This window comes from Camponotus vicinus, unplaced genomic scaffold, assembly GCF_025532165.1.
Source record: "Camponotus vicinus isolate PSW18456_S1 unplaced genomic scaffold, iyCamVici1.0 SCAF_13, whole genome shotgun sequence".
In the NCBI taxonomy this organism is placed as follows: domain Eukaryota; kingdom Metazoa; phylum Arthropoda; class Insecta; order Hymenoptera; family Formicidae; genus Camponotus; species Camponotus vicinus.
In genome coordinates this window covers 1,316,763-1,344,574 of record NW_028141949.1, presented here as the reverse complement: position 1 = coordinate 1,344,574, position 27,812 = coordinate 1,316,763, and the positions used below count along the sequence as shown (strand labels likewise).

The following is a 27,812-nucleotide window of genomic DNA, read 5'->3' as shown; positions in this document are numbered from 1 at the left end:
GGAGGAGTGGGGCGGAAAACGAGGAAACGTATAATAGCGGGCGATGTTGCGCGACGCGATGACCGTCTTCTTTTTTTTCTTGGAACGCCAAGTAGCGGCATGACAATTACGTAAATATGACGATGACGACGAAGATGATGATGATGATGATGATGACGGCGATGAACGTTGCTCAAGGCTCGCGGGAGACTCGCGCGCGATTTAATTTGTTCCTCGGCAGGAACATCTGTGGAACGTTCGTTCATCGGCCATCGACGTCGCCGATATCCTCCCCTTCTAAGCGAATGCGTTTATTAATGAAATGATGGAGCGTAACGAGCGGCGGAAAATTCATAGTAGATAAGTACGTCGGGGATTAATTAAGCGCGGTATGCGGCTTATCAACCGGTCCATTTGTCACGAAATTAATGAATACGCCTTGTCCGGATAACGCTAATTAACGCGCGCGTGGAAGGCTGGAAAGGCATCTGTTTAGAGAGGAAAATTCCCGTGCAGCACGCGATATTCGCTTCGACTACGATCGAGGAAAGGAATCGAGGAAAGGAATCGAGATTACTTGATGAGTGGCCGAGTAAACGCGAGATCGCGACAAAGGTTCAAGGGTCGACGTGGATCCGGCCGTTTTATGTTTCCGTACGTAAGAAGAACCGGACGGAGCCTCGCGAGGAGAGGGCTTTGCCATTTCAGCAAGCGGCCTCTGTCTTTTCTGTCCAAACACATCTAAAAGCCCAAATATTTGAAGTTATCCCGACTCCTGTAAACATGACGAATGCCGACCGTGCGCCGCAGCTTCGATCCGATCCCCTCGTCTTTCATCGTGTTCGCTTCATGGTCGATACGAGCTGCCGCGTTTCCGTCGATTTACGCGACACGACGCAGGGCTCGCAAACGCAACGCACGCAACGCAACGCAATGCAACGCACGCGGGACCGATTGACATTCGGACAACGCGCGTACGTCTCGATAAATAACGCGGTTTCTCCGTGTGGATTTAGGCGGTGAACGTGAGCGAACTCTGATTGTCGTGGCCGAAAGATCCTCTCGGCGCCGTCTACAAAGACGTTTACGGCTTTTATAGTATTTACTCGGTTAACGAGCACCGGCGAGAGTTTGTTAATATTAGCATACGGGAGAGAGAGTTCGAGGAAGACGGATCGAAGCATGTGTGCTTTGCGGCGCGGATTAAAACTTACAACAATAATAATTACTCTTACATTATCTGATAATCGTGTAAATTGCAACGTGGCAGAAAATCTATACGCGTGTACCTACATGCACAAAAATGTATCCTTTGCTCCGACAAGCGTTAAACATTATCTGCTCGCCACGGAAAGTCTCGTGTATCGACCCGGCGCCGATCCCAATTAAGGATCACGGCGAGCAACAAGAAGCATCGATGCGTCTCTCACATTTCGCGAAAATAACTGACTTGAATTAAATGGGTAAATTTTAAAGTTGTCGCCGTCGACGGAGATATCGGGGCCGCGTTATACGACGCTCTAATCTCGGGTTAAATCTTAATGCTGGACCGGGTTGGACGCGATTCCGCGAATGCGTCGTCGTCGCCGACGTGGCGCACTCGCGCTTTTACGACTCGACCGCTTTTACGATCGACCTACGCTGGTCCCCCCGGGTCCCCGCGTGAACAAAGAAACGTCGAGATTAGCGCCGACACGAGGAAACTAGAGAAAAGCCGACGCGATATCAGCCGCCGCCACCGGGGACGACGGAGGTTTAATTAATAGCGTTTAGCGTTACTGGACTTTTAGTGCGTTTAGCGCGTATATCGTAGATTCGGTACGTGTAACGACCGCCATCGGGAACCGATATAAAGCCGATGCTTGCAACAGCGAACAGCTTCTTTCTCGGCAGTGCAATGTCTTTGCCTGAAAGCCAAGTAACACCTGGTCGCTAACTACCTCGGCTATTTTCACCTTTGCTTCCTCGCGCCTACACGCCAACCACGAGTTTCTCTCTCTCTCTCTCTTTCTCTCTCGGGCAGGCGCGGCGTCTTCTCTCCCCGTTCTTCTAATTTACGCTCTCATCGAGGATCCATAAAAACGGGTAGTGCCGGTATGCGCGGCGGCGCGAACGTGAAACGCCAGGGCGAAACCAAAGGGGACACCAAAGTGCGTCCGTTAATGCGGCAGTATCTGCAAAGATAAGGGAGTTCGCCGGCAAGACGGGGATTTACCTAGCGGAAAATTTCGAGAGAAATGGTAAATCGTAAATTCCAGAAATGTGAGGAACGCGCTCTAATGATTTCCCGCTCTGCCGCTCCGTCTTCAAATCCGTGTCCCTTCGAAGGAGAGAAAGTCGACCGTCTAATTTAACGACACGCCGCATCTTAGACCTACATTACCGTTAATAGCGAGAGAAAAAAAATGACGTTCGATAATAACGTACACATTTCACAGATAGCGGCGGCAAGGATAGCTGTTTGGAAGCTCGTATCGAATTAATTATTACGCCGAAATTCGAATCGTTTAATTCCATTTCCTGCGGGAAGCAAGTGGCTCATTATCATTAATTTGCCATAAAGATGACAAATCAATCTCGAGATGCGTTTTATCGGCCGCCACCGTCCAAGCGCAAACAAACGCGCAAAGCTAAGAAAGAGCGTACAAGAGCGTAGAAATAATCAGTCGGCATTTTAACGAGCGCAACCGGACGAACCAAGAGTAAGTTGTAATTTATCGATGGCGAAGGCGAACGGATGTACGACGATTTGTACGGGCGACCGACGGTGTTTTCGAGAGATTTTCGTCGCGATCGGGTATATCGCCGCGCTGCTCAAGTTTCGTTCCGAGTTAATCTCGAGAAGGACGGCCTCATCCATCGCGAGTCGTTTGTCGGTAATTATGTTAAGGCGACACTTTTTCGGTAAGTCAACAGCCGCGAGATAAGCGGCACGAAATTGAAATATCCCGGCACTCTCCGGCCGCCCCCCCTTATCTCTGGAATTCCACGTTTCACCGTAAGTGAGTCGTTCCATTCAACGCCCCACGCGGACCGATCTCTCACCTTTCTCTTTTATTTCGACCCGCCGAATGTCCGAATGTCCTCTCTCTATCGCGATGCGTGCTTCCATTTCGTAGTCGTCGACTCGGCCGAAAATCGAAAAAGAAAACGCGAATAATATAGCGAAAGCGAGCGTTTCAGAGAAAAGAATCGCTCTTTCTCTCTCTGACAAATTACTTTTGTATAAAAACCTCAATTGTGTCACGATGCCGTGTATCTTGTGAAAAAAAAAAAAACAGAAAGTATCCCACGCAAGGAAAATACGTCCGCGAGATCGACAAGCGACGAAAACAATATCTAGTTCAGCCGGCCGTAACCGTAAGCCATTAAGGCCCGTATCGTTGGGCTGTTTACGAGCAATTTGACGGAGGGAAAGAATCACGCCCGTTGGGCCCGCTCCCTCTCCCTCGTGCGACATTCCTGGCGTTCTGCCAGCGCCGGACATGTCAGCGAAATCTGAAAGCAGCCGTAAAAACTCGCGTAAAGATTCGTCGGCGTACGCGATGCGGCAAACGAGTATGGCTCCCCGTCGTAACGACGATCCTCTGATCGATTCGCGGTTCATGCTCGTCGCCGGGCGACGTCCGAATTCCGGGTCTTCCCTATCTCTCGATATCGAGTCCTCCCTTCTCGTTTTCGACGTAGCTTCGTACTCACTGGTACATACGGGGTTATCGCACCAGAGCCACGGCGATTGGCCGTCTCGGTGGAGAATCGGAAAGTGCCGTGACTGCGCCATATGCGATATGTCGCAATTTCATCCAAACGGACGTCGACGTGCCCGGAAAATTGGAAATGGTCGCGCGGCTAATCTAATGGCGTTTTTTCAAGCGTTGTCGGTCAACGGTAAGACGCGCGTGTGAAAAGCATGGTAAAAGCGGGGTTTCATTAGGGTTAAAGCGAGAAGTAAAGGAAAATTGTGTACATCAACGCTTAATAATTTAAATAATAAATTTTTAATAAATAATAAATATGTCTATTAAAATGCCTAGTGACAATCCAGTTTGTATATCGCTATATTCCGAATAAGTTAATGTTTACTATCGATTTGATTGGATTCATCATACTTAGTACTAGTATTTGATATTTAATAATAATTTTTTATTTTTAAACTGCATTTTATAAAAATTAATTCTGTATTTTTTTTACGATATAATATTTAAAACACCGGTATACGCTTATATTATGTAAATAACGTAATATAAAAATTGTAGAAAATGTATGAAAAAAATACATTTAATTTTTATTATACACATATTTTTGGAATAATTTTTATCACGATATTAATAAAGATCTTCATAAAATATCGATATTTACTATTATTCGATCGTAAATCATTCGATTGATATCTAATCTAACTTGATTCGTATATGGATTAAATATAAAAATATAAAAATTGTAGAAAATGTATGAAAAAATACATTTAATTTTTATTATACATATTTTTGAAATAATTTTTATCATGATATTAATAAAGATCTTCATAAAATATCGATATTTACTTTTATTCGATCGTAAATCATTCGATTGATATCTAATCTAACTTGATTCGTATATGGATTAAATATAAAAATATCAAAATTGTAGAAAATGTATGAAAAAATACATTCAATTTTTATTATACACATTTTTGAAATAATTTTTATCATGATATTAATAAAGATCTTCATAAAATATCGATATTTACTATTATTCGATCGTAAATCATTCGATTGATATCTGATCTAACTTGATTCGTATATGGATTAAATATAAAAATATAAAAATTGTAGAAAATGTATGAAAAAATACATTCAATTTTTATTATACACATTTTTGAAATAATTTTTATCATGTTATTAATAAAGATTTTCATAAAATATCGATATTTACTATTATTCGATCGTAAATCATCCGATTGATATCTAATCTAACCTGATTCGTATATGGATTAAATATGATATATCTAATTAATTACAGACTCACCAGTCATAGTCTCCCTGTTTTTTCTCGTCGTCTAATCCATTCATCTTTAAAGTCCTTTGATGATCGATGATCCATCGCACGTGCAATTGAATCAGTCAATTGGGCAATCAATTATCATCACTCACGAAAATTCGACAACCGCACGATGTACTTTTTTCGACACTACCGAGAAAAATGCACGTTTATTATTATGAAAAGATAGATGCCGAAAATCAACTCGCGATACTTTTACCGAAATTCACTTTACGCGCAATGAATATACTTTTGAACATCGATATATATTCACGACATTCGCGTAATCGGAATAATCGCCCGACACTTTTATTCGGCACTCCCGACAATATTTATGCGCGCTGATCGACTCGAGATGTTTATCGCGTTATTCACCATCACTCGCGACACTTGAAATGCGCGCTTCCTCCACATCTTTTTTGTGCGATATTTATTCTCGACGTTTCTAAAAGTCACATGAATGAAAGACACTCGACAATGAATGCAAAAATGCACCCTCATATTCGCGACACTATCGTGATCGACTGCCGTTTGATATCTAACAGATGCGTAAGATTTATACGTCGAGTGGGCTACGAAAGATAAAGAGAGATAACACTCGACGAAGCTTTGACGGAATATATCCAAGTACGCGCACTTGCCTAGGTAGACGTCATTTGTTTGTACATAACTCGCCCCTCCTCTCCCAATCGTCCAGCGAGGCTTCTGTTTTTTGCCGAGTAGGGCGCTTCGCGATATGCGTGCTTTCGAAGAAAGTTTATTTGTGTATATTCTCGCGTCGTCAATTCCAGGAATAAAGTTTCACTGCGATTTTCCCTGCGACTAAATCTCGATTCCGGGATACTTTCCCTCGATAAAATAATCGAGATAATTAATTATTGAATAAATGATTGATACGTCACTACGTCCGACATTTTGAAATTCAGTTACGCGTAATGTCGACCGTTTGGCGACTAGCGAAAACGCGTTACACCAACGAGGTTCACACGCTACTCATCAAGGCTTTCGCCGAAGAAGGAAATTCGATCAGGTGTGCGTTATACGCGATTCATGCACCGAGCAAATATCGATATCACTATTATTCGCGAGGTTTAATCACAACGATCACTCGGACACTTTTCGCCGACTTCCGAAATTCAACTGCCGCGACGGTTACAGTTCGGCAACGCGCTAGGAATTTTCAGGGATGCCAACTTTTGAAGTCAAATTCAAGACGCAGCGTCCAACTATACGCGCGCGTTCAAACTCGTCGGTATCAAATATTAATTTCTTTAAATTCAACATTTCTATCGTAATCAAAATAAATGTCCAATTTCTATTTCAACGATAAGATTTTATATCCGCCGGGGGAGGATTAATGTTATCGATAAAATAAGTAACGCGAAAAAGGGCACAAAAATAATACCTGCGGAAACTCACTAGATGCGAATCGCTCACGATTTAATTGCTTGTCGAGTTTCTTGTCATTTCATGTTCAATGACACGATGCAGCGATATGTTCATTGCGGTTAAGATATCAGAATCTTTCGTCGGTTGAAAGGTAACTACTAACATCACATTTTTTAACTCGGATATACACGTTTAATTTATTATAGAGCGGAATATCTCGGAAGCGCGCACTCGATACACTATCTAGTCCGGTAGATCGACGTAAACTGATCGCGAAGGAACGACTGTGTTTGTGTGTGCGTGTGTATAGTGTGATCTCGCGTCCTTCGATTCCGGGAATTGTGCGCGACGTTTTTTCCCCCTACTACGTACCTACATTCCCCCTAATACGTACGCTTCGCGCCACGTATTCCTTCTGTGTCTTTGTTCCGAAATAATACGACAGCAATTTCTCTCCGCACGGGGAAAATGTAGCAAAGACTACAATATATTTTTTGATTCGTGGAGTGTACTAATATATATGTCACGTATTTTTATTCTCTCTATTAATCACATTTTTATATTGTAATGGAGATATCTTAATATTATTATATTCTAGCTTTTTTATGATAAATTTTGTAAAAGGAAATGTATTTTTCCCCATCATTTGTAAAAAAAATTTTTTATTTGAGATAAAATAGTAATTACTCATCGATCATCGATAAATTAATTGTGTAATAGTCGCTTCACGAATATTAAATATATTGAAATATCGCGAGTGATTTTTTGACAATGGTTCGGAAATCGTCGATTTTTTCGCGAAAGTGAATATATGCAAAAATAAATATATACAGAAAGTGTAATATCTAATCGCGTATTTTTTAAATTTACATACGCCATCGTAAATCGAATACATTTTTGTGAGTTATTCATACATGTGAGTGAATCTGTGAAATTTTGAGAAATGAACAGAAATTGGAGCATCGTTGGAATGACAAGCATCGATGGAATCACAAATATGTATGCGACAGATACGTGACAGTGGGTGAGTAATTTTTTAATATCAGAAAATTTTTAATACGCAATATATACGATATTTGTATTTTAAATATGTATACCTCTACACGCACAAAGCTCTCGTTATCCTCTTACGCGATACATAAATTTATCGAAAGTATTTCTTTTTAAGCGCTAATTAGTATGCACCATGTAACATTGTAACATCGTACGATTCTGATAATTATAATGACCGACATGACATCGGGACCCGAGTTCATAACATCGCGTGAGAAATCGCATGCGGTGACTTCATAAAAATAATCCTATTTAATAAGGAACTGGCTTTTGATCATTTGAAACGAGCGCCGGGGCACCGCGCGCGATACGTTTCCTTAACACGCAAGCAACAATAAATCAGCAATAAAATGTTGCAGAGTATCACCCCAGAGAGAATAACTAATTGCGACCCGGCAATAATAATTACTCGCGGTACGTGAGTTATTACCGCGCGTTATTCCGATTATATACGGCGAATTATAACCGACCGGGCAATACTTATCGCGACTGCCGGAATAATGTTGTACTTATTTAGTAACAGTCGCTTTACAGATTAACGCGCCCGGGATAATCCATTATTTATGCGAGATACGTCAGCGACACGTTTACGATTTTGACGCGGGAGGTTCAATTAACTCCCGGCTGCGTTAATGCGCCCGTTGCCCTTTTTTTTCTGTCATCCTCCGAGAGCGTTCGATCTTGATTACGAGTTTGCCCGCAGGTCCGCTTCGTCAATCGGTACGGACATCTTTATACACGTTATACGAACGCTATATAAATACTTGATCTATAACACGCATCGCGATGCACCAATATATTTTTCTCACTCGCCGACTCGACAACTACACATTTGTTATTTCGCTCATACGTACGTATGTGTGCGCACACATACATATTTAACTCTGCTCTTAAAATTTTTACGTTACTTTCTCTCGTAAGCTTCCTCTCTCGGTATCGCTCGGGATAAAACGAAAACACGCTTTAATTTTCAAACATCGACATTTTCCCGTTTCGTATCGAGAAATACGACGCAACGAGACAGAGAGGCGAGAGAGAGAAGGAGACGAAGAGAGGAAGAAGAAGATCCCTCGGGAGGAGACGGGCAATGCGGTTGCTCGACCGCATTATGCGTACGAATGCAAATTCCCGTTCGCTTCGCTGCGGGCAGGCATTTATTTGTCACGCACTCGCAGCCGCACACAGGCGCGTACAGCCGCGGACAGTATGGAACCTAACATACGCGATTCGCCGTCTCCGCGTCTCCGCGTCGTGCCTCACTCACGATCCCTCTTCCTCCTCGGCCACCTCCGCGCCCAACCACCTCTCGTCCCCTTTCTCGCTATCCCCTCGCTGTTCCCTCGCTGCGCCTCCTGCCTCGAATTTCCGAGCGACCTAGGCGACCGTGTACCCTGCCACAATTATCTGCCACCGTCATCTCGCGCGGGTACTTTTGTTCACGGATTGCATTGCCGCTGTCGCTTGTACTTTTCTATTAATTATGCAGCAGTACCCTAACGATCTGACAGCGAACTACGGCGATTCGTGAGCCCGCACCGCGTTGTCCTCTCTCCCTCTACCTCTTGCTTCCTCGAGAAGGATGCTTTCTTTCTCTCTATCTCCCTTTATCTCTGCGGCGAGATAGCGAAATGCTCGTGAGTACGCGAATCTTGAGAGAGCGCGCGCGTAATTTACAAGCGGTAAGTTTATTGTTACATGCGGAATCGCGTACGCGCGTGATCTTGCGATTTATGCTCGCAATTTTTATACTTCTTTAAGTATAGCTCCTCTGGCTCTTGCTCGTCAAAAATGGAAATAAATTTTATATCGATAACAAAAGCTTTTGAGCTCAATCGCCAATTTCAATATCAAATTAAAAATGAAGAATAAATCCATCCATTTACAATCGATACGTTTTCTTTAAAATAATCGTGAAGCGATGATTCGGAAAAGAATTTGTAAATTTCATTTTATAAAAAATTTCAGATTTAGGAGAGAAAATTTCTTCAATCTCTCGCGGCGCACAACTTTATTCGGATAATAATCTGTGCGCGTAGTCTTTCTCGCGTACATGCGAGAATTTTGATAAGAATCTCGTTAATTTCGACGTGTCAATTATTGTGCTCGTCGCCGCAGGCCGCTTGGCAAGTGGCATAGCGGCGGTGAGACGAGGATAACGGCCGGCGTACACATATGCAACGCCGAGAAACGCATTAGCGCGTAATCGCGTCCTAAGCAAAGCCGACACGTAGTCGTTGTACATCAGCGGACTAGTGACATGCGCGTGAGTTAAGCGCAGGGCACGGCCGGCGCAAACTTGCGATGAGTTACGGCCACGGCCAACTCAGAGGCACGTTCGGAGCGCGCGGATGCGCGTGATCGCGCTATTCGCCGCGAGTACGCTCAGATTTCGATGCATTTTGCATAATTCCGAAACGACGCGCGAGATAAATGTCTGCGAGAGGCCGTGCAAGACGGAGGAATGCAAAGAGGGATGTCAACTGCTCGCATGTATGTATTACATGCGTCCTTCAGCATGTACATTTAAATAATGCAAACATAATGCAATATTGTAATGCTATAAAAATACACGTTAACATCGAAGCTGGAATGCATATCGATAAATTACATAAATACTACACGTTTCACGTATACCGGAAATAATTCGTTGTAATTTTTCCAAACTTTTTTTTAAACGGTTAAACCCATCGCATCGTTGATTATTGCAAAATTTTAAATTGATAACAGAGATAAAGTATTATAAAAAAAAATAGTATAACGTACCTTTATGGCGACATAAATAGAGATAAATTTTTCAGTCTATTATTATTTTTTAATAATTGAAATATTGGAATCGTTAATATGATGAAAGAAACGTGTACAAATTGCCATTGTGGAAGAAGTTTCCCTGCTCCACACATTTCGACCGAAAAATGTTTCGATAATCGAGCTAAATCTTCTCATTTTGGATAAAAAAAAGTTAAATTGCGAATAATGTAAAATTACTAAACAAAGACAATGTGCTAAAATCATCGATGAGTGCTAATTTTAATTTTAATGACTTCGACTCGTAATGACGCGATTACATTGTATCATTTGAAGTCTATAAAAATAACGGGAAAGAGATGAGATCTGACCTGCGAATTCGCAAATTCCTGTTTCGATGATCGTCAAGGGGCTGCGTGTTATGTTCGTCGTGCGAGCGAACCATGATAGCCAGGTTCTGAGGAAACGTCTCTCACACGTCTTGTTTTTTTCCGGCTACCAAGCGAGTTCAGTACATACACGGAGATGGATTTCTTTACGACGGTATTTTTGTCTTTTTACGCGAAGCTGTAATAAAGATATCCAGGAAGTCAGTCGCTTCGTTATCTTTCCGCAGGTACAGTTACAAACTCGAGATTTGTAGTAACGGTTGCCGCGATAATGCTGATAATAATGACATCCGCGATGCGTGCGCGCGATGCGTTACACACGAAATAATCTCGTATGCAATTAAGTTTAAATTCCCAGCATAATTTTTTCATCGAGAAAAGGTGGAACGATAATTAAGAATTAACGTTTACGTGCAACACGTTACAAATTCGTCCTTAACAATATCGTCGTTAACAATGTAACGCTAAATCACGGTAGCATATTGGATTAAAGGCTTCGGAATTCTTATTATCGCGTGCTCCCGTTTGACCTTCATCCATCGTAATCGCGGGGCACGCACGTCGACGCGGTACGATACCTCAGCGGGTGCCCCGGGACAGAAATTAGGGCTAAATAAGTAGCGGCTACTAGGAAGGCCGCGTTCCCTTAGCGAGAGCATGCAATTCATGAACACGAGCTCGAGGAGGGACTGCGGAAGGAGTATGAGACCCTTGGACGTGCGGCGGTGGCGGCGGCGGCGGCGGCCGCGAACGCTGCGCCCAGCGGGCCCGATGCGAGATTAGGGCATCCTTCAACGACGTATCGCCAGATACGTCCCCCTGATGACGGCGCGTGTTACGCGCGACAGCAACACTGTGTGTCGGATCGCTATATTTACAGCTTTATATTTTCGAACCGTAAAATATAATTGGAAAGAGCACGTCGATTTTGCACCATTGTACATTATCGATGTTTTAATTAACCAATTGCTCGTTGAAAAAATTGATGGCACTTGTAATAAGACGCGAGAAAGTGTATATACGAGAGCGGATGAAATTGAATTAAAATGTAATTTGCAGAAACATCGTGTACATCGTAATATCTGGCTCGGTTTATTTCGCGCGAATATTTGGATATCGGTGAATAAGCACAGGTCTGATCGAGAGGTATAACGACGACGAGCAGATAAGAGGGTGAAGGGTGGAGGGAAGAGAGGCCCGAGGGCGCGGGAGCGAGAGAGCGGAAGCCGCGCGCCCCCGGCCGACAAAATGATCAAAAGGCAAATTTCATACATTATTTTCACTTTAATGCTACCGTATCGCAATTTATGGGAGGGCCGGGATTTATGCGGACGCGTATACGCACCACGGGGCCTAATCTTGAGAGCGGGCCCCACCGCGTAACCGGCAAACCGCCCTGTCCGCTTCCCGTCCATCCGTCCGGCCCCGTTTACTCGCGGGGGCCCGAGCGAGCGCACGCGCGCACCGCCACGTTGGGCCGGCATCGGGGGGCCCGGGGATCGTAAAGAACTTTGTATTAAAACGTTGTACGTCCGGGACCGTTTATGTCAACAACCTCTGAGTTGTGTGCGGAACGCCTCACGCCGCGCGCGATGCGGGCCTCTACTCACTCTCGTTGCAGCGCACGGGGCCCCCGGGGCAATTCTCGACAGGGAGGGTGCTGTCGGATCTTTCTCTCGTATAGCGCCCCGTTCGTCGCTGCCGCCACCGCCACCGCCACCGCCATCGCCGTCGCCGCCCGGTTACCTCGATCGTGATCTCTCGTGAATCGGTAGCGGGAGCGATCTCTACGGATCCGGGCCCTCGAGAGTGCGCGGCCGATTCGGAACCCGTTACCCCATCGGCGCGGCGCTGCGCAGCGTCGTGTCATAATCCGCTGGAAACGCGTCCGACGTTACTGATGGCGAGGACCCGATTAAACGTCATACACACGCGATGGATTCTCTCGACAACAATAGTAACTCTGGGTCGTTATACGCGTTCGAGACTGCACGACGCGCACAACTCTCTGGACGGTAAAACAAATGATTCGAACGGGGTAATTCGGTACTTTAAATTTCGGTACTTTGGCGAAAGCTTAAAAACGTAAACTGCCGGTGATATATAAGAAATAAGAAAGAAAGATAGTTAAACCGATTTTGCGTCAGAAAATTCTGAAACCGCGGAGCAAAGTAGTACGCTCTCTTGGCTCTTTATGATTTCAAAAAACTGTTCGGGCCAGAAATTACCTCGTATATAACTTGTACTTATGTTTATGCGCCCGTTCCACGTATCCCTTAATACGTCCAACAAAATTATCGAGCACGAGTTTCGCAGGCAGGTCCCTAAAGTACAGCTACGATCGTTAAAAGGAAACACCTCTCCGAGAGCGCCGAATCGAGTCGCTATGGCGGCTGCTCGTGGGTTCGGTCGTCCGGGTCATTACATCGGCCGATAATTAATGATGACCGCGGCATCCGCGCAAGCAGAAGATCGGAACAAGGCGGTTAGGGAGCGAGAGGAAGAAAGAAAGAAATGCGAGCGGAAGAGGCCCGGCGGCAACAGCGGCAGCAACCACGGTCATTCAAATAATATGCAAGCTCATAATTAATTTACCGTCACCTGAGAAATGTGGTAGGGAGAACGCATAATTAAGAAATGCTGAGCAATGCCGGCAGCGGAGGACAATGACGCCGGGAAGGAAAAAAAAAAGAGACGGAAAGAGCGCAGCGAGAAACGTGTCGTCGCAATTTCGCGCGCGGAAGCAACGTCTATCGCTGCGCGTTCGAAGCGCGAGGCATCGCGGGAAATTGATGAGCACCCCGAAACGTTAAAAACTTGCCCAAGATCGGCGATCGGGACCCGGGACCGCGCTATTATTGGCAATCGATCGGCGCTGATGGACAGGTATCGAGGTTCTTTCCCGCTGCGCTCGCCCCTCTTCCTTTTTTTTTTATCCCTCGCTGCAGATGACGTGGAAGAACGTTGAAGAAGATGAAGAAGAAGCGAAGAAGAATGAAGAGGAAAAAGGAGTTGCGTGAGAAGGAGGAAGAGAAGGAGAAGAGGTAGCCGAGAAGAGAGTCTTAACCACGCTCCCTCGGAATATGGTCGCAATTACCGCGGGAGATTAATGAGCCGATGCTCGCGCGATGCGAGTCCGCTCTACGAAGAGTCCTCCTCCTCGTCCTTACCATCCTGGCCGTTCTCATGGAGAGAAGACGACTAATTCATTCCGCGAGACAGGCAACTCGAGTGTCTATTCTTCTTTTCTCTTGTTGTTAAGCGAGCGAGAAAGTCAGTAATTATAACGAGAGGTTTAGCGCTAAGTCCCTTAATGTCATCGTTGCCCAATTATCTTGCCACTTTCGTGGAAGCGTTCGACATCGTTAATCACCAAGACGTTCAACGCGTGCTTTAATATTGCCGCGTGATGAAGATTTTAATATAATAACGTAAGCTTCAGGCGCGCACGATGCGCGTCGAACGCCGCTATTGTTAATATAAAGCGAGTCGAGTAACTTCATTATCATATGCTTTAGCTATTTAGATATCGAGCCAATGTTAATCAATCGTTAAAACCAAAAAGTTACCTCTCCTAATCACGAGAAAAGCAATCGCTGATTATATCGGTGGCGCGATACAACGAACGTCAACTAATGAGCGAACGGTTGACGTAACGTTTCCTCTTTGCGATACGGTCTATCTTACCGAAGGGTTTTCTTTGCCCCTGACCCTTCTAATTAGCCATCGTGTACCGCGCGCCGCGGATATCACAGACTGCGTGGTAGGAAACCGGCCTCATGCGTGAGATGCTTAATATCGTGCTAGATGGGAGATCGAGATCGCCGAGCAATATTAATAATCTGTCGTTAGTCACTCCCTTTCATTAGTAAACGCACCGGACAGAGCTCGTTTTGGAAACCGGGCCGGTGAGCCGTCTAATTACCTCACCTCTACGCCACCTAGAGGCAGGAGGCAAGCTCGCCTAGAAGAGAAACCGACTGTGACAGACGCACCGAGGAATCGTTCCTTTGTTCGGCCCTTAAAAAGGAACGGCCGTACAAAGGAATTTCGTCGAAGCGTCGAACCCGTGAGAAATCGAGCGTGTAAGACTAGGATAAATCAATTTGCTAACGCGTCATCATCGTCTATGCAAATATCGCTCAATCTTGGGCGAAAACGGAAACTCTGTTTTGATAAAACGTATTTAAAACATTGTTTTAATTTAAATATTTGTGCATTTTTTTACACAACTCGTACATAAATTAACCATCGTAAAAATTACGCGCACTATAGCGTTTACACACGTACAAATACCTGAATATAATAAACGCGAACAATAGAGCGTTAAGAAGATTGCGAGAAGGCAAACTTTTGTCCGTAACGGGTTTCTCGCACGAATATTTAAATCCGCGGTAAGGAAGCTTTTATGGCGCCGACGTAATTTTAGTATTCACAGGCAACAGATGTTTCTTGTTTCACTCTACGTTTAACGTTCGCCCGGAATCTTACGGCGATGCGCGGCATGGCGCAGGAGAGGAAGAGGTAAGCAGCCCCCGCGGGCTTTAACTTAAAAGAGAGCTAATCCTAACTTCCCGGCGCATCCTCGTTGCGTGCGTATACGGCCGATCGCATACACGCACGCCGGCAAACACGGTGCGTACGTCGCCTGCGCGCGTGCGCGCTCTTATCGTCGGAGGACAAACGCGCAACAGCGCTACGTCACTGTATCACACGTGTAACAGGATGACACGAACAAAAAGGCGGAATCGACCATTACCGTATGTTAAACAGTTCCTGGTTCCTCTCGTCGCTAGTCGTCGCTGCCGCTACGGAACAGCAGTTGCATGTATAAGAGCCGCATTGCCGGCACAGCGGGGGAAAAAAAGGAGAGACGGACGGAGAGAAGAGACGAAGGGAGAAGGAGCTAGAACCGTTGCAGCGTCTCTTCCCTTCCGTCTCTTTTGTGTATCGCTCCATCTTTCTCCCTCTACCCCCCACGTATCTTTGCTTCTCTTCCTCCCTCCCTCTCTCTCTTTTTTTTTCTGTCTTTCTTTCTCTCTATCTTTCATTTTTCTCATTCCCTCTGTCTCTCTCGCTGAAACCTCGCCCGAAAAAAGCTATTAACCGATATCCATCTGAGGTCATACCTTCGTTCGCGCTTACGCATACAGAGGTGCGAGTAACGCACAAATACACGCGCGTCGCATGGTGAATGTTTCTCGTATACGCGCGTTCCACGCTGCGGTCCCGAGTCTGCGAAGCGTTTTGGGCGCTATCGCGCAATGCGGAATGGGTAATGCATCCTGTCCAAGCCTGCGGGCGCCAAATGAATTACAATATTTCATTCTCACGCCCGTACATACCCACCGACAGGGCATATTGGCGAGGCCTAATTGCATTTAACTCATTATTGGTTCAATCGTGCAACGTGAACGCGGGCCGAGGGAGACACGTTCTCGCCGTTACACCGATCGCGTTTCTTTCTCTTTCTTTTTCTTCCATCGATCCCCGACAGTCCACCCGGTTACTCTTGTGCCCTTTCGCGCCGGTATCCTTCCTCCCGCCCCCTTCGATTCGCACAGACATCGCCTCGTTGTCGAGATTATTATTACTTTGTTTTTCTCTTTGCGACGACGCGATCGTTTGACGTTAATGCAGCCACCGATCGTCCGAGGCCGGCCTCGAGAAGTTCTGGGTAGCCGACCGGTCGCTCGCCAACTTGCACGCCTGCACGTAGGACATATTGCTACCGAAACGAACGACCGCTGATAAGCGATCACCACCGCGGATGACGAATGAGAGAGTCCCTCCGCATAATTGCGACTCCTCGCGTACTTTGCAGATAAAGCGCGTTGGTTGCTCTCGCTGCAGATTGCTCGCCCACCGAAACGTCCGGAGTGCATTCGTGGATCTCGTTCCGCGCAAATCGAATAAAAATAAAATGCGCGTCCGTCCTTGCGACATATACGCGGATATCTAGCGATATTTTACGTCGTATCCTTCGCTACATTTGCGCAGTATCGAAGGATTAAAAAATTACTCGAATCACGAAAGCTAACTGTAGATCTTTGTACCTCTCGAGATGAAGCCGCTACGCGATCGTGCGTGTTGCACGCGTTTCTCTCGACGCATCCTGCGTATCCCGCGGGCGGTTCCGTCGTTTCGCGATAACCGAGACCGGAGATGGCATTAGCGGAATAACTGCGAATATACAGCGAGATAAATGCGCGCCAAACACGGTCGACGGATTAGAGAATGTGGCGAGTGTGTTACCTGGCCGCGCGCCGCAAGAAACGGCCACGGATTTTCTCTCAACTACAAGGAACACGGAGCCGTCATTCATCGGGGCCCCTATAGCCCCGACAGATTATTATAATTAGCTTCCTGTCGTGTATCCTTCCTCATTCTACCATCTCGTCCTCTTAGTCAGCCGTAACACTTAACACTCGTTACGACCAGGTGTACAAGCGCCGGCATTACGGCCTCCGAGCGCACCACCGGCGCGAATTCTCCCCCTCCTTCCCTCCTCCCTCGTACAATGTTTGCTCTCTCGCGTATGCGCTATATCCCGCATCGCTCCCTTCTCTCTCGCACTCGCGCGAGCCTCTAATTGATATAATCCACCGCGGTGTGGCTTTGTTACGCGGAATCTGGGGATTATATGGCTTTGCGCAATTAGTCGACCGTTCTTAAGGGATGTTAATACACCGCTGGTGTACATTAAGATCTCCTCTCCGGATTTCCTTGCTCCCTCTCGTCGACTTGCCTCCCCCGCCCCCTTCGTGTTCCCCTTCCTCGCGCGGCCATTCCCTCTCGCCCTCTCATTCGAGCGCGTACCGCGCCGTATAGTAATCCGCGCGATATCTTAATCCGCAACGCGAAGCGCTCACTTTTAACTCGTGGAAGCTCGTTAGCCAGGTTGCGTACGGCTCGTGCTGCGAACATTCACGGTACGACGAAATTAATTTGCCGGCTCTCGCTGCGCGTCTACCCCCCTTCTTGCTCGTTACCGGAAAGAATATCGCATAGTTGGAGCGTTGCCGAACCGGTTGTCGCGAAACGCTATTCTTATCGAAAGAGTTTGAGCGAAAATACGAGACCGACTCTGTCATCTTTCATCCTTGCGAACAATGCAGCCGCCAATTCGATGATTTAGATTGCTTCAAAGTTTTTAATTGTCTCGCTCCGCGAACAAGTTTTCACTCGAATGTTTATTATTCGATATCATTATTAATACAATGTCAATTGATAATATTTTAATTTGATTAATTAGGTCCATGTGCGATAGAAATACCGGCAAATTAATTAAATTTAATTGCTTATTCAAAATGAACGGGCGGCTTCCGATAGGTATTGTTTTAAAGCTACGCTGAAGGAAGACGATATCCGAGCGAGAAGAAGAGAATAAAAAGAAGAGACTCTATATTCGTGTTATTCAATCCTTTCTCAGTCCTCTCCGCACGATCTCGAATCCCAGCATGATCGACACACTGACGTCCTTCTACCACGCGGGATTCTTGTTCCCGCGGGGTACCGTTAGACGACATGCACGTGAATGTACATTACCGAACGACGTATCTACTGCTGATTGGAGATACCGATCGGATCGGATCGTGTGGGTACGGTGAGGTGAGGTGAGGTTCCGATGGAGCTCCAGGGTGACTGAAGTCACCGCGCGATTGTAAAGGCGTAGAGTTACAAGTCGATTGCGTGCACGCGGGCGCGCGCAGGAACTAAAATAAAAAGTTACGAATATTAAACGGCCGTTGCTTTCCGCGCAACCCGAGGCCATCGAAACGGACCCCCGACTCGTTGAAATTGAGCGGCCAGGACGATAATGACGCTTACGTGAGCGCGCGTCGACGTGTCCCTCGCGCGACATGGTGGTTTCGCAAGTGATCGGCCCTCGCGAAATTACCCGCAAGTTAAGCGCCATTTCAGCGAATAATTACGTCGGATGCGCGGACGCGTTCACGAACAGCCCGGGAGGAGCGGTGACTCGTAGTAATTCATAGGAATATTGAGTTACGTTGATAGAGAAAAAAAATGATGGAGCGTACACACGTATAAATTAAGAATATAGAAAACACGGAAGCCGCAAACGCCGGTTCCTTTCATTTCGCGAGATTATACCGCCGCTTCAAATTTGATTGAAAGGTAACGGGCCTCTAGTCGATAAAACATTTAGATCCATTTGCCAAGATTATCGGCCATCTAATCTCGAGATTGTATCAGATTTCAGCTAGATTTCAAGCTTTCCGTTCGTCTCTTTGTCGTTCTTAACGGCGTGAAGAAGGAACGTTGAGTAAAATCACGGTCACACGCGTGGTACTTTCGAAATAAGAAGAAATAAAGTGCGGAAGAGAGATGGAAGAGATATTGAAAAGTCCAAATGGATTTAATGACCGACTAATTTTCAAGGGAAAAATGCGGCTTTACCCATACACTTGGGCAATTTCTGGCAAAACTACGACACCTTCGAAAGAGCTCGCATACCTCGTGATGCGGAGCCGTCGTACATGCACGCGCGCGCCTCCCGTCCTACCATTTCATCTCCCATGTAATAAACCGCGCATCTGCTTATGTAGATGAACATCGAATGCCAGCGTATAATATTAACGCAGCGCCTCTTTCGATTCTCGAAATGAGCCCTCGGCTTCTTTGGCGTGTCGTTAGCCACGATGCTCACGAGTCACGTCGACTTCTAGCTTCAAAATCGCATATCCGGCAGAGTTATTTGTAATTTTTACTATTTTCATACTGTTTTTTCGCAAATTTTACCGTAGTTCAAAATCGATCGCTTTCGTATACGCAAAGAATATCAAACGAGAAAAAAATTCAACAGCCATCTAAAAATGTGTGATAAATTAAATTGTTTTTCACATATATCGGAAAGTTTTTTTCGCATCGTATAAAGTTTAGATAATACTAGACACGAATGACAGTTGTTTAAGAGCACGATTACGTAGTAGATTCTCCATCGCACACGCCGGCTGCGGGAGAGGAGCGTGCAATTTTTTTAGAAACCAGTTATCCAGGATGCTCTCTCGTCGAATTATCGGTCCGATTAGATGAATAGACCCTGGATCCAGCTCGGCATGGCAAAAGTAACGTTGCAGATTCCGTTGTCGATGTACATTATTTGTTTTTCCGCCCCGGAATAATTACACCGCGACTCTAGCCGAGATAGAGGCGCGCAACCAGTAGTTTATTGGTCCTCGATCGTCGTTATCGTTTCCATTCTTCACAAGCGCGTATCTAGTATCGCTTCCCGCCATTTACTGTATTCCTCGAGCCCCTTCCCCTTTTCTCCGGTAATTATCCTTTCCGTCCCTCGCGCCGGCCTCCCGCGCCCGACGGTTTCTCTCTTCTTCGTTACTCTCGTCGGCATCTCGCGTACCAATCGAATCCCCGGCTTTTACCGTTATGTTCGCCGCTGTAGGGAACGCGCGGCATGTGTGCCTACATGCGTGCACGGCTCTTTCGCATGCGGCACGCACGGGGAGGACGGTGCGGTATTGGCTCTCGCTTCTTATCGGGCTTGGACGTAAAGCCCGCTTACGAAAAGTGCGATCCAATAACGTCTCGTTTATAATCGCCGGGTATAATTTCTACGATGTATAAGCGCAGATTTTAATCTACATTTAGCGGGCGGATTCGTGGCGAGGCTCTTATTACGCTGGAATACGTTACGATATATCTTTTGAATTACGATGCCATACAATCGCCAGCCGCGTACAATTTGCTCAAAAGTTTCCGACAATTATACGACCGATAAAATAGAATGTAATACAACAGATACAATTTTGAAATACCCATCAAACTATTATAATATATATATCAGAAAAGGGTTTACAGAAAAATTAATATTCAGATCAAAATTTAATGTTTATCATTAATCACACATACACAGCATAATAAAACATTTTAAAAATAATTATAATAATTAAATTATATTAAAAGGAATGCAAACTTGTATTGCGCGTATCAATAATGGAGCGAATAATAAAATTCAATTTAGACAGATACGATATTTTCGCACGGGTAAGAACGACGTTGGGAAAAATCCTTCTTTAAGAATAGATGGTAGGACGAAAAGAGAACAAATTCGAAAAGCTTTCCTTTGTCGGTATCGTCCTTTAAATCTGTTTAAAGGGACCACACCGGCACGGGCTGATTAATAGTCCTCTCTCTCCGGCCAGTAGGGCCGGGCTCAATGACAGATCGAGAATGGTTCGGGGACAGGCGGCAAAAATGCCGAGTTCACACTTCGCAGTGTTCGGAACGTTGTGGTTGTCGTTATTGCGGCCTTCACCTAACACGGGGTCATCGCCAGACACAAAGCTCGTCGACCCGGCTACATCTGTATCCTTTAGAACCGGTCACGCGATGGTGATGACGGAACCTTGACAAATCCAGGTCACGTGTATGTATGCATGTATGTGTCGGGATGTTGCGTCACCGGTGCGATTCGCAACTTGTGGTACATAGCGGGAAACAAGTTTATGAAAGTAGAAAGACTGATTGAAAACGCGTCGACAAAATTTATGCGGTAGATTTTCTACATCGTACTTTTGCGCCAGGGGATATTTGATTGTTCATTAACTACTAGCTGAGCTTAACTGTCGTATCGCTATTCCTTTAGGAAAAATTGATTTTAAACAAAGGCTAGTAGATGGATAAATACAGTAGTCGCAGAAAATTGACGCGTACAGCGCGACACGACGAACGAATCAATTCGCAATGTTTGCCGTCGGTTTGTATCGGGTCAATGTTACGTTTAAAGGTATCTTATGTACCTACGAGCATCGCACCAATACATTCGCGAAGCTTTTGCGCACGACCACGTTCGGCACACGCTGTTGCGCCGTGCATTTGCGGTGATTTACAGCTACGGTGGCGGTTTCGTCTCGCTTGACGCTGACTTACCGAATTAGTCCCACTCACATACATACATACTCACACGTATACATCTCAAACACGAGACTAATATAACGCGTAAGTTTGTCTCTGTCATTTTTTCCCAAATTCATCTTTCTTCTTTGCCGCCTACGAACGAATCCACTTTGCGCCGCGACAGATGTTGCACGAGAGATAATTAATTTTTTTCAGCCAGGAGGGCGGAATATTCATGAAAATTTTGCGGCATCTTTCTTATGTAATCACGATACACCATAGCTTTTGCATTATTGTTTGTTTAATATGCAATATGTATATCTTAATTAAATACGAATATATTACGTTTCACTTTTTCATCAACGTTAATATAGATTACGAAATATGTTATTAAAACGAAAGATATGAGTTGAAAAGATTGGAAAAGATTCACATTGAATATTTCATAATGACATTTTATATATACAAGATCATATAATATACTTGTAGGACATGCATCTACTATACTAAAGAAGCAAACGATCGAAGAGCCTCGAAAAGCGCAGAGCGTAAATCACCGCTCGCAGTCGCGGATGCGTTCAGTTTGATTAGTTTCATACACGGAAAAAATTTCTGCCGCGCGTCGAATAAAAAGACAGGTGACGCGCAGGTGAAAGAACAAAGAGAACGAGAGGGAAGAGGACAGAGGGAGTCTTTAAATCGCCCGTCTCAAAAGCGGAACGCTCTCAACACCGCCGTTCGTGTGTTTCTACACGCGAGCGAGCGCACGGCCAGGCAAGATGAGCTCGAGGCGAGGTAGCGAGAGATGCCACCACAGAGTAATTTTACAGCAAATAGGTTTACACAGCATTAGGTGGAGGGAAGCGACCTACGAGAGGCGATACAGCCGCGCATTGCCGCGGGGTGAATGCACTTGACCATACACACACACACACACACTACATGTACACACGTACCTGCATGCATGAAAAGACATACGCATACATACGCGAAACGGCCGCCGCTATTATTCTCAATTACCATCGGCTATCAGGCATGTCGCAGCTACGTCGTCGCGGCTTCGATGACAAGTGCTTTTGCACAAAACTATCGCGAACTTTTGCCACTTTCAATTTCACAGTTCGTCAATGCAACTTCGAGCTATTCTAGAATAAGCATGATTACCTAAGTGAATATTATCCTGCTGAAAGATTAAGTAATCGTATAAATTTATAAGCGAATAATTATTCGAGAAAGATTAAAATTTGAAAGAATAAATATTTCATTAGCTACATCAATTAGAAAGAATATTAAATTCCCTGTCGTATTTTCTCAGAAAATAAAAGCGATAAAATTATTATCGTTTCTAGAATTAAAAGCGATCGTACAAAAATTTATCTCGATATCTTATTGTATTGTATGCGTGTATACTGAATATTCTTTATTCCACAAATGTTTTTTTCCGAAAGCATTATAAAGATGGAATTATCATTACGACGGAATGCGCTTCAAAAAGTTGAAATTCATACGGTCGCTAGTTAATCGTTGCATCGAAGCGATATTTTCTAGCGTACGCGTTCGGTGTCGGGCAGATGCATTCCTTATTATTGATCGGACGATAGCGCGAGGATTAACTCGATTCCTCCGTACAAATGATACGAAGCTGCCTCGAAAATGTAGGAAGCACCTCATAATGAGGTGGACTATTCTCGGAATGCGTCGGGGCACCCGAAAACAGAACTAAGCGTCCTATGGGCGAGCAAGGACGGCGACTACTCTATGGATCGGGCGGTCGGGGGAGATTCCGACCCTGTAATTTCAGGCCCCGTAATGGGGCCTCCAGTCTCACAATTAGACCTTCCTGCGTCATCTCTATCTTCCTCTGTGTCTCGGAACGTCCTCCTTGCTTGCTGCAGAAGGCACTTTTCTTCTTGCGCATCGCGGTCACTCGATCGAATCTCTCGGCGCTTTAATATCGGCCCGACAGCGCGGCAGGCATCTGAATTTAGAAAGCAACGACGAATCAATTCCGTGCGAGGTGAAGAACCCTTATCCTCCTCGCCCTGCGTTCTCGCTTCGAGCAATCGCCGGTGAATATCTGACGCGTTAATCGCTTCGTGCAGTAACACTTTAATATGCAAAACACTGATGCTAAAAACTCAAATGCAGCGTGTCTCGCTGCTGTTGCCGCTGCTATTGCTTTATCGTAGTGTGTACATGCGCGTGTGGGATATATTTCTCATACATAAATACCAAGCGGAGGAAATTTTCTTGTCGACGTTACGGAGAACGGTCTCGCCGACACGCCATAATACCGTAAGATCATAGATCCGCCGACTTCGTCCTTGCGGAAGGGACGGATCCAAACTCAAAGACGATGACGGTGCATGATTTGCCCCTACTACTTCGCCTCTCCCTCCCCCCCCCCTTTCCCCATCCTCCGGTATCCCCTTGAGAACCCTCCGAGGATAATTACATAGTAGCTTAGGCGCGGCAAAGAAGAGGCCGCTTTCGCCGCATAAAGTAATGGCTAATCGGAACGATCCGCGGTAGGCCCTGACGACGACATATCGTAAGGCTCTAGAGCACCATTAGTCACCTTCTATCTCACGCGTATAGCTCAAACCTACGATGACCCGGTTGAGGCTGTTCGCGGGAGTACCGACCTTCTTCCCTCTATCCATCGTCGCCGTGAACCGGTCAGGTACGTATCTAGTTCCTGATTGCGCGGGGGCATCCCGTGTTATTAGAGTCGCAATCATAGAAATTATTATCCTTCTTCGGTCCCGTATACCCTCCCACTATTATACCGCCTGTTCTTGGGCGCTGTCGCGACATTAACGTAAGAAGAGAGGACCCTTCGAGAAGGATATTATTGCTAATCCGAACGTTGGACGTAACCGCCGTTAACGAGCCGCAATTTCATATTGATATTTACTATCTGAATGAGATTTCACTACTTATCAAGACTAAATTAAGATAGACAGGCGTATTTTCATCTTGCACTGAACGGGATTGCACAATTGAGATTTTCGCTCATTATTATTTTCCTTTCTCGTTAAAGTTGTTTCTTACGTGTATAATTTTTAATATGTGCGATAAAAGATTCATAAATTTTTTCGAATCAAGATAGTATAATATCAAGTATTCAATATGACAAATTAAATCAATTCTCGTTAATGTAAGTTCTTTTAGATGTACATAACATAATACATTCAATGTAAATTGATATATAATTCCAGATTTTAATGAAATATTATAAATGTGTGTCAGCTATTTATAACAGATTTTCAATTTTCAATTATTAATTTCGAAAAGCCTCTGATATAAAATCAGTTCTCATCAAAAAACATTTTATTATTATAATTATTTTTGTTTTGAAAGCAAACGGCATTTGATATTAATTCATCATTCGTGCAATTGAGATAAATAATTAAAAAGTTAACAAAATTTTTTAATCAATTTTGACCGAAAACTTATACTCGCGGTGTTTTGGTATCGAAAACCTTGAGCAACTTTTGCCTCGTAAACACGGTAGTTGTTCTTCTAGCGAAACGATTCGCGAGCGGATTACAAGTTCGGCTTTGCAAGATAATCCATAGATGAAGAGAAACAGAGAGCGGGAATAAAAGGGAAGAGTGAACGAGGTCTCGAGGTCGTTTCTGGGCGTGGTGGCATCTACCTTTACATCTTCGACGTAGTATATATACCTTTCGGCCTAGCCTACTCCCCCTACAAACGTCTTTTCCTTCGACTCCCCCTCGTCTGGAGGCCCGACACCCCCGTTCTCCGCGCGGCGCGCAGACAGGGTTTCGACTCTCTTCGGGCCATTTATTTTTTCTCGACCCGGCCTCCAGGGCTGTCCAAACGACGGGCTGACGACCATGGCAGACTCGGCCTATTGTTTTTAGTCGGGTACGCTTAAATTGAAGCCCGAAGCGATCAAACCCGACGTGCGTTAACTCGTAGGCGGTTATGGCGCGCATCATGTCGCTTCTCGAGATAGGACGGCTTTATCGCGTGTACTTTCTTGAAACGCGAATACATAAATCGCGCGAGAGATGCGACTGTAATTTTATTGACCTTCGAATGATTTTGAGCACGACGAATCTTTCCAGCGAGATTGCCGAGAGATGCATTAACCTTTAGAGAATCGAGAGGCATTGTAATGTTTTGAAAAGAATTGTAAGATTGCGGGATACGTCGAGAAGAGGAAATAAATTAGAAACTTTTAGCGATATGTCTTCTCGGCTACGTGCAGAGATTAAGATTCTGTATATTGCTTTAAGAACATTAATTCAACTGAGAATGCTGTAATAGCGCGCGGTAATGTTTGTTAAGAGCTTTGCCACTTCGTTACGATAGCCCAAAGAAGTACGCCATGTATCCTATAGATGCGAGCGCGCGCAAGCTAACGAAGAACACTTCAAGCAATATTGCGGCATACGTATCGTGCGCTTTTGAAAAGGAATCCCCTACCGCAACACTACTACCACTCATTACATTTGCAAGTCATTCGGCGGAGAGAGGTATTACGCGAAACTAATTACATAGAAAACTCAAGTATCTTCATCTCCCAACGCGCATGAATGCATCCGATGAGCTCGCGAGTGGAAAAGAAGCTAAACAAAAGGCTGCAGATAATTTACACGCCTATGAATCGAAGGTAACAAGGTTATCTAATATGTAAAGAAGAGAACGCGATTTTTTCTTCCTCTTGCGGATATTTGCACTATTCGAAAACGGAAAGACAGGACGATCAAAAAATTGAAAATATTTGCATTATGCTTAATCTCTGTCCATCGTCCGTGTGTTTGAACAAAGATAGAAACGCACCTGAATAAACTATGGATATTGGAAGAATGAGAGCGACAGAGCTATACGTTTAACGCAAATGGAAAGAGCGAGATGGGAAAGAAGAAAGAGGAGTAGAGGATAGAAACGAGCAGAGAAATGTGCGCACCATCTCTCGGAACAGCAAACAAAAACTCTAATCGAACTTTCCGAAGCTCGAGCGGATTCTCGCCGGACGTCTCATCGCGCGGGTTTCCACTCTCTTCGTATGGTTATTTATCCGCACAAATATGCACATATATACATACTCGTGATGCGTCTCAGTTATTAAAGAATGGGCGTCACCGCTCAAGATATTTATGTATCGATATACCGCAGGGGGAGAGAGAGAGATCCTTTTTCTCTCGTAACGAAGCATGCTTCGATCTTTTCCGCTTTTTCCGTTGCGCGGAAGAACCGGATGCTCCAACGTATCGCCGTGTTAGTGCGCGCACGGCGAAAGAAATCGCAACTACGATCCGCACTTATCTCTCGCCTCCGTTCTTCGTGCGACTCGCGAGCTCGCTTTCCAAGTCAAACAGCGATTCCCGCGCGGATCTCCCTCGACGTCCCGTCCGGACTTTGAATTTCTCCAGACTAGTACATCCACTTTTCGCTTCTCGTCGCTCGCGCACTCGAGACGCGCTCGTGCCTCGTTACATGTAATATCCCACCGTTCGCAGTCGCCGCGCACCGTTGCCCTTTCACAAGCTCGATGCGCGATAAGTACTCCTCGATTCAACGAGGTTCATCAGTCATTCGATCCTCCTCTTCTCCAGCGATCTTTAAACATTTGTGGCGGCAGCGGCGGTCAGTCAGACGGCGCGCGAGCATCCTTATACGCGTCAAAGTAGCTTGGCCTTTTTACATATTAAGCTACGGTGGTATCCGGGTGAGTCTCGCATTAAGACGGATATATGCATAATGACTCCTTCGGTGTGCGGTTTACGCTCGTGAAATATCACTCGATACACAACGTCACCCGCAACAATGCTACTCGCAGCGATTTACTCGATGCGCGAATTCGTCCCATTGACTCCGGCGAGAGGATACTTGTAGCTTATTGCGATTACGCTTAAGAGTACGCGATGTCTTCTCCCTGTCCGTGTCTCGACTGCTAATTACTTGAAATGAGCGAGTACACACGAGATTATACGCGTTTGTTATCGTACTTACTGTATGTGCCTCGTACGTATGTTTGTGCTGTTCTCGTTTCTCTGTGCGACTTACACCAAACCACGTGACCACACTCCGACTCGAGTGTCTTCGTGTTATCCTTCGCTCTCTTCACCGGCCCGCGTAGAGCCGCACGGACCCCGATGTTGCTTGTTTAAATATTAATTATGTATGCCTGACGGTGTATCCCAACGCGCGCACACGCACTTGCCTGCATATAGATTGGCCTCCGCTAAGCTCCGATCGTGCAGGTTCGCCGCTCAAATGCCGTACGGCGTTTCCTCTTCGTCTTTCCGCCGCCCTTTTTCGCCGTTCCTCTCCGTCCTTTCTTCCCTAGACGTACCAAGCGTGTATGCGTTCGGTGCACTTGCA

The 27,812-nt window shown here is 45.3% G+C and overlaps 1 protein-coding gene and 1 long non-coding RNA gene across 5 annotated transcripts in view; one reads left to right on the top strand and one right to left on the bottom strand.

Moving 5' to 3' along the window:
- The window catches only part of Ds (dachsous cadherin-related 1), a 299,205-nt gene that overhangs the window by 166,698 nt on the left and 104,695 nt on the right, over positions 1–27,812 (bottom strand). The window contains exon 1 of one of the 4 annotated variants that reach the window (XM_083086176.1): positions 4,987–5,107. The exons of 2 other annotated variants lie outside the window; for them this stretch is intronic. The gene's annotated coding sequence lies outside the window, so the exon portion shown is untranslated. Of the gene's footprint in view, positions 1–4,986; positions 5,108–27,812 lie in introns of those variants that run through there. One more of the 4 variants, XM_083086175.1, reaches the window with a different exon arrangement.
- LOC145963898 (uncharacterized) overlaps positions 7,102–27,812 on the top strand; it is a 76,556-nt gene continuing 55,845 nt past the window's right edge. The window contains exon 1 of the long non-coding RNA XR_014436293.1: positions 7,102–7,411. This is a non-coding gene — a long non-coding RNA (uncharacterized LOC145963898). The remainder of the gene's footprint in view (positions 7,412–27,812) is intronic.